Raw genomic sequence first — 7,229 nt, forward strand, 5'->3', positions numbered from 1 at the left:
ATAGAATTTGTGAAGCATAATACATTTATTTATCCTGTGAAATAAAAGAAGAAGTGTTGTTACTGTAGTGAGTTCAGTGTTGGGCAGATGAAACAGAATTACATGTAATCCCAGCCCTTGGTATATAATCTTTATTTTTGTCTTTGGAATTTGAATGTGGTAGAAGATTGGAATTTTTTTCTCTCCAAATTTTCATATATTTTCCTGCAAAAAAGTAGTAAGCATCTCCAAAGGGAAAGAGCCAGAAAATTGAGTAAAGCAGTAGAATGACTTCAAAACTTACTTGCTCTATACAATTGAGGCTCAATCTTCAAGTGCATAAAATGGAAGAAAAAAATACAGAAAAAGTTTTTTTTAATAATTTAAATGAGATAAAGTTTGCAGAACATCTCATACAAGGTACCTGTCTTATAACATGTGAATGCTAAACCTGATTTCTTCCCCTTAATAAACACACACACATATACATACACACTTACATACATGCCAGGATACATACATACATCTGATTATTTGAAGCAGAGATATCTGACTTGGACTCTCCAGACTAGAGTTTACTTTCTATATAAATGCTCTTTTTCAAAAAGTTGTAATCATCATTCTAGGAATTGAATTGTATCTCCTAAAAAAAAATGTTCAAGTGCTAATCCCTGGTTCTATAAATGTGATGCCATTTGTAAATAGGACTTTGAAGACGTTATTAATAATGATGAGGTCAAACTGGATTAGGGTGTGTCCTAATATGAAATGACTGGTATCCTAATATGCCAAGGAAATGTGGAAACATTCAGTGGGACACAGACAGAAAGAAGATGGCCGTGTGACAGAGACAGTGATTGAATTATGTCATGGTCATGGGCAAGACACTGACAAAACCTGACAGACTTCAGAGGGAGTATGGCCCTGATTGTGGACTTCTCGCCTCCAAAATTGTGAGACAATACATTTTTGTTAAGCCACCAGATTGGGGTACATTACGGTAGCTCTGAATATGGTAGCTCTGGCAAACTAACATATACCATAAGTACCGTTATTTGAAAAGGGCCAAATGCTGACTTGCTAAGGTCCTATCTAGATAATTACATCCTGCAAACTTACCAATGTTCTACCTCATTCCTTCTCTAGCCCATTTCTTCATTGTTCTCTTCTTATTTTTAAATTTTTTGTTGTGGTAACATATATACAACATAATATTTCCCATTTTAACTACTTTTAGGTATACAAATCAGTGATGTTAATTACATTCACAATTTTGGGCTACCATCAACACCATCCATTACTAAAACTTTCACATCTTTTTACTTTTTCTGATATAATCTTCATTTCTAGACCCTCTTCCAAGACTCTCTCTCCTGTTTTTATTCTTTTCAAACTCTAGCACTCCCTTTAGTGTTTCTTGCAAAGCTGGTCTCCTTGTTACAAAATCTCTGTTTCTGTTTATCTGTGAATATTCTAATCTCACCCTCATTTTTGAATGACAATTTTGCTGGATGATTCTTGACTGGAAGTTTTTCTATTTCAGTATCATAAGTGTATCCTACCACTGCCTTCTTGCATCATGGTTTATGATGAGAAATCAGTATTTAATCTTATTGGACATCCCTTGTATGTGGTACATCACTTTTCTCTTGCTGCTTTTGGTATTCTCCTTTTATCTTTGGCATTTGACATACTGATTAATATGTGACTTGTGGTAGGTCTATTTAGATTTTTTTGGATGAGAGTATGTGTTTCTTAGACACAGATATCTATGCCCATCAAAAGGTTTGAGAAATTTTCTACCATTATTTCCTTAAATATTCCTTCTCACCTTTTCCCCTTCTCTTCTACTTCTGGAACACTGATGACACATATTTTTGCATGGCTCTTGCCATTATTTATTTCCCCAAGACCTTAACCAATTTTTCTCATTTTTCTCTTTATCTGTATTTTTTTATGTTTGCTTTCAGATGCCCTGATCAGATGCACACTGATCCTTTCTTCTGCCTCTTCAAATCTGCTGTTATATGTCTCCAATGCATTTTTTATTTCATTTATTGTACCTTTCATTCCCATAAGTACTGCTTTTTTTCTATGTATGCCTTCAAATTCTTGTCTGTACTTTGTGCTTTGTCCTTAATCTCTTTAGCCATACGTTGACTTAGTAAGGAGATTTGTTTGAACACCTATGATTAGTTGTCTCCAATCCTTTATGTCATCCAGAGGCTTAATTTGTTCCTTTAACTGGGCCATATCTTCCTATTTCATGGTATGGATTGCAATTTTTTGTTGGTGTCTCAGCAGTTGATTTCCTAGATGTATTCATTCTTGGCCCCTTTTCTCTCTTGTTTAGGTCTTTCTATTTGTATGACTTTGTGCTATAGTCTCTCTTTGATCCTCAGTTCAAATTAATTTAGAAATTTATAGTGACTTGTGTTTAGCCAAACTAAATTTTTTCAGCTCTTTTCATCAGTTTCTTGCCCTTTCTCCCTTGCTAGTTGTGGAATAGGAGTCAAGGATGCTGTTAGCACTGTAAACAATGGAGGCTGAAGCTGCCTGCACTGCCTCAGGAACCAACGAAGTTTCTTCCACTTGTCTCCCCTGTCAGAGGTAAGGATGCAGCCACACCCATATATAGTAATCCAAGCTGTATAGGCCAAGCCCATCTGTAGTTGCCTAGAGAGACTGATGAAGCTTCATGCCCTTCCTTCCCTACTTTGGATGGAGCCCCAGGTATGAGCAGCAAACTGTGCCATGTAAGTCAAAATTGACCATGGTTGCCCAGGTAGACTGATGAATTACATCCCCCTTCTCCTCTGCCATTAGTGGGAATGGAGCCTACCAGTGAAACCAGCAGTCTTGTCTGTGCAAGATGAAAGCAACAGCTGCTGCCTGGTGAGGATGAGGGAGCACTGTCTCTCCTCCTGTTCTGTCAGGGGCAGGAATGGAGCCACAGATATGTCCAATAATCTAGATTGTGCAGGCCAAAAGGAATGGCAGTTGCCTAGAAAGGCTTAGGGCAGACTTTCTCTCCTGCCCTGCAAGGGACAGGGATGAAGTCAGAGATGTTTCCAACTTCTATTCCATGCAGATTGAAAATGGCTGCAGCTATCCAGAGAGGTCTGTCCCTTCTTTCCTGATAGGGGCAATAATGGATAGACAGGAGTACCCAACTGAAAGTGCTTGCAGTTGCTTGGAGAGGCTGGTACAGGTCTTCCCAGCTTCCACTTTGCTGGAAGTGGGGCTAGAGCCCAGGCTAGGCTGCAATTTGACCTGGATGGAAAAAAGTCTGTCCCTAAGGTCCTATGATTTTCATGCCACTTCCCCTCATTCTGGCGATGGAGATAAATTGGAGGCTATGAGCCTCTTTCTAACTTGAACAGATTCAAACTTTATCTGTTCTTAGGATTAGACTTTAGCCAGCCAAATTTACTAATCAGTAGCTGAAATTAGCACATGACCATCTCTTCCTCCCATTTTTGGAAAATCAAGCTTCCATCTCCTGCCAGGGAATAGCTCTGAGGTGGCTTGTCCCACCAGTGGGGGATGTGCACTGGCCTCCATGCCATGGAGTGCTCTATTCATGAATTTTCACTGAAGATAGGCATTCTCCTCCTTCTGTTTTACAAGGATGTTGCAGGGTGCTCTTCTGGTCTCCTGGGACCCGAACAGGAGATTTAGATAGCTCTAGCTGATTACTAATTGCACTGAGGGATGAGATGATTTTTGGAGCGCCTTACTCTGCTGCCTTCTTCTGACATTGAACATATTTTTATGTGCCTATTGGCCATTTGTATATCTTCTCTGTATAAATGTTTAATAAAAGCTTGGGCCATTTTTTTTCAATAGAGTTGTTTGTCTTTTTGTAGAGTTGTTGGAATTCTATACATTCATATACTGCACAATATAGTCAGCTGCAAAGTCATAAATATCATATCCATCAGATTTCTTCACCAACCTTGCATGACCCTTCACTACTAGTCTTTTCCTAGTGGTATCTGTGTATCCAGTTTTGGCAAGCTCTTATCTAGTCATCACAGTATACGCAAAGTTATCCAACTAAATGCAAATGTGGTGGTGACATCCCCTTTATCTTCATAGCAGCAATAGTTAGGTCTTAACTTCAATCAACTTCAATAACACTTCCTCCAATAAATAGAGGTTGAGCTACTTTTTTGGTTTGTTTTTTAAAGTATTAGTAGACGTGGAACATGTTTTTGCTTTTTTGTTTTTCAGTCCAGAGAAAATATAGAGATGGATCAATATTATCTCACTATCAATTTCCTGCACAACACTCTTTGCTGGTGTTTGTTATTAAATGATTGTGCCTCCTCTTTTCTCTAACTTTAGGCTTCCCAACCTGCAGCTTACACATTGAATCCCTAGCAGATGTGTTCGCTCATTAAGTCCTGACCTGGAACTCTTGAAAGGAGAAAGGGGCTTTGAAAATATCTTTTCTGATAGATTGTATAAAGATAACTCAGTGGGGGCATTATTAAGTGTCAGGGGTAACTATGCCATGCTCCTTTTTGTATAAACACACCACTCTTCCATTCCTTCCCATGATGGCCCAAAGACATGCAGCAAAACATATCTATCAGAGTTCCAAGTGGAAAGTGAAGCACCAATAGCTATTTTGGTTTTTTTTCCCTACCACTTAATTAAATAAGAACATTTAAAATATATATGTGTTCAACCACTTTGATTGTCTCTCTTTCCAAGAAAAGTGGAATAATTTCTTACATTCACTTTGACTTGTGAGAACTTCCCTTATATCATGTTCCCTTTTTTTCTGATGGCATATTTGCTTAATCATCTTCTTTGACTCTTCTGTACTATGATTCAGGTAAAAGTCTGAATCCATCAGCCTAGCTTTTGATATACAAAGAGTGAAAAATGGAAAAATTTTCAAGTTTTTAGACAAACTATTTCTTTCACACAAAAAACTCATTTTTTCTTTCTGTTAGTGTCCTATATTAACAAACTAATTTCAAGTTACTGGCTACATAGAGGGAGAGAACCCATAAAAAATGAATAAGACAGCATAATTTTATAGTTTAAAATGACCTATGTATAGACATCATTAAATGGCTACCACATCACTCATTATAATTACTCGCTCAGCAATCTCTCTTCTAATTCTGATGGTAAATTTTATGAGGGCCACAGCCTGTTTTTCTTGTCCATCATTTTGCACCTAGCCCATTGCTGGAAATATTAGCATCTGCTTTATAAAATAAATTAAATGACTAAATAAGTGAATGAACTAGTAGAGAATTCCTAAAGTAGAATATAACATTAGATTCCTCTTTTAGGCACATGTGGTGATTCAAAAGTTTAATTGCCTCTCTGCCTACTTTTCTTTAAATTCAGTTTGAATACGCAGCTTTATTTTGATTAATATTTTGTCTCTGAAACACCAGACCTCTGCAAGATTTATTTGGTTATTTCTTAAATTGCAATTTGTTCTTAGTCTCTATTTCAAGACAGATTGTTTGGCAATATTTTTGACAAATAGAAGAACCTAATAATCTCACTGCTCCAGACACTCATCATTTGTGAGGATGGCTGTCTTACTCTGGATTTTAAATGTCTCCTAGCACATTTATCGAGCTACAGCAGAAAGAAAACCTTCCTTGTTCTTCCTTGAATGACTGAATATGAGGCAGCAACTTGAAAGAAAATCAGAACAGTTGGACTAAAAAGATCACAGAATATTCCAATTCAGCAGCTTGTAGAGATTGCATTGTATTTACATGAAAATTGCTGTGTAAATACTCATCAATTCCAAACATCCCTCTAGGATTAAGTTTGCCAGTTTGGGCAACTAGAATTACAAGACTCCTACTTAAATTTAAATTTCACATACAAACCAATAGTATGTTTATTTAAGTATGGTCCATGTGATATTTGGGACACTTCTCCTTTAGAATATTCATTTTCATTCTGAAATTCAGACTTAGCCAGATGTCTTATATTTATTTTATCTGGCAATACTGCCAGTTATGATGGATATTCACATAATCAGTGTTCTGTGTGAAGTAATTCAGGAAGGAGAGTAGAAGTTTTGATAGATTCACACATGGTACTTTGATGTAATATGGAAAAAAGGCCAGTTTGCAGATTTAGAGAGGAAAAATGTATTGTTTTCTTTTTAATATGATTTAACTAGCACTAACATTAACTATTTTGCTGATAGTAAATGTTTCTGGGAGTGCTGATTATCCATCATTCTTCAGCTAATGGTGAATTCAATTTAAGAAGATTCTGGAGGCTATTTGATTTTGAAGCATATAGCCTTGAAATTGTGGCTGTTTTATTCTGATTCTTGCAATAAAGTATACAATTGATCAAGACTCCATAAGAAATGAATTTCTCAGCACCTTTTTTAATATCCTTTTTAGTGCTTTAATATATCCTTGAGATAATTAATATTTCATGGTGAAGAGATTATTCACACTTTGGAAATTAACATTTTTCATGAGCTGCAGAAGAATAAATATAACAACTATTAAAATAAATTTCTGAAAGTTAACTATAGAATATTTTAATTTTTAACTCATTTAATTAAGTTGCTTCATGTTAGTAACTGAGCACGGGAGGATTTAATGTCACTTAGTATGAAAGAAAATGACTACATTTATTCAAATGCTGATGTGTGTGTGTTGTATGAATCTAAAAATAGCAACTTTGCCACTTTTACAGGAAATAAATCTCTATATTACTTCTGCTCAAGAAAAGTAAATGATATTTTATGCTGAATATCCCAACCAAATAAATGTTTGAACTGGATATTTTGAGTAATCTTGGATTCTGCAATTTGGACAAATTAGGAATAATATTGGCTATAGAAAACACGTAAATTAACCAATGTTTTAAAATTAATTGAGCTAATTATACTTCCTTCTAAACTTGATAACAAAAGATCTTTAGATTCTCCTTCAAATTCAGGAAAGTATATGTATGATGACACCCAGGATCAGAATTCTTCCACTTACTGATTCCTATAGTGTTAATTAATGAAGGTTTATGTATGTTTCTACACTGAAATGATATACTCTCAATTATTTCCATGTCCACTGATGCAATGATAACAGGATAGATCTGCTGGAATTAATGCCTGATTATTTGTGCTCATTTACGGATAGTTTCCTCATGGTCACCAGAAAATCCCCATTGCACAAAAAATTTTGCTGATGGGTTAGTTTCTCACCCTCAATTCCTTTGTTTGAAAAATGATTCACTATTGA

The sequence above is a fragment of the Dasypus novemcinctus genome, chromosome 2, assembly GCF_030445035.2.
Source record: "Dasypus novemcinctus isolate mDasNov1 chromosome 2, mDasNov1.1.hap2, whole genome shotgun sequence".
Taxonomy (NCBI): domain Eukaryota; kingdom Metazoa; phylum Chordata; class Mammalia; order Cingulata; family Dasypodidae; genus Dasypus; species Dasypus novemcinctus.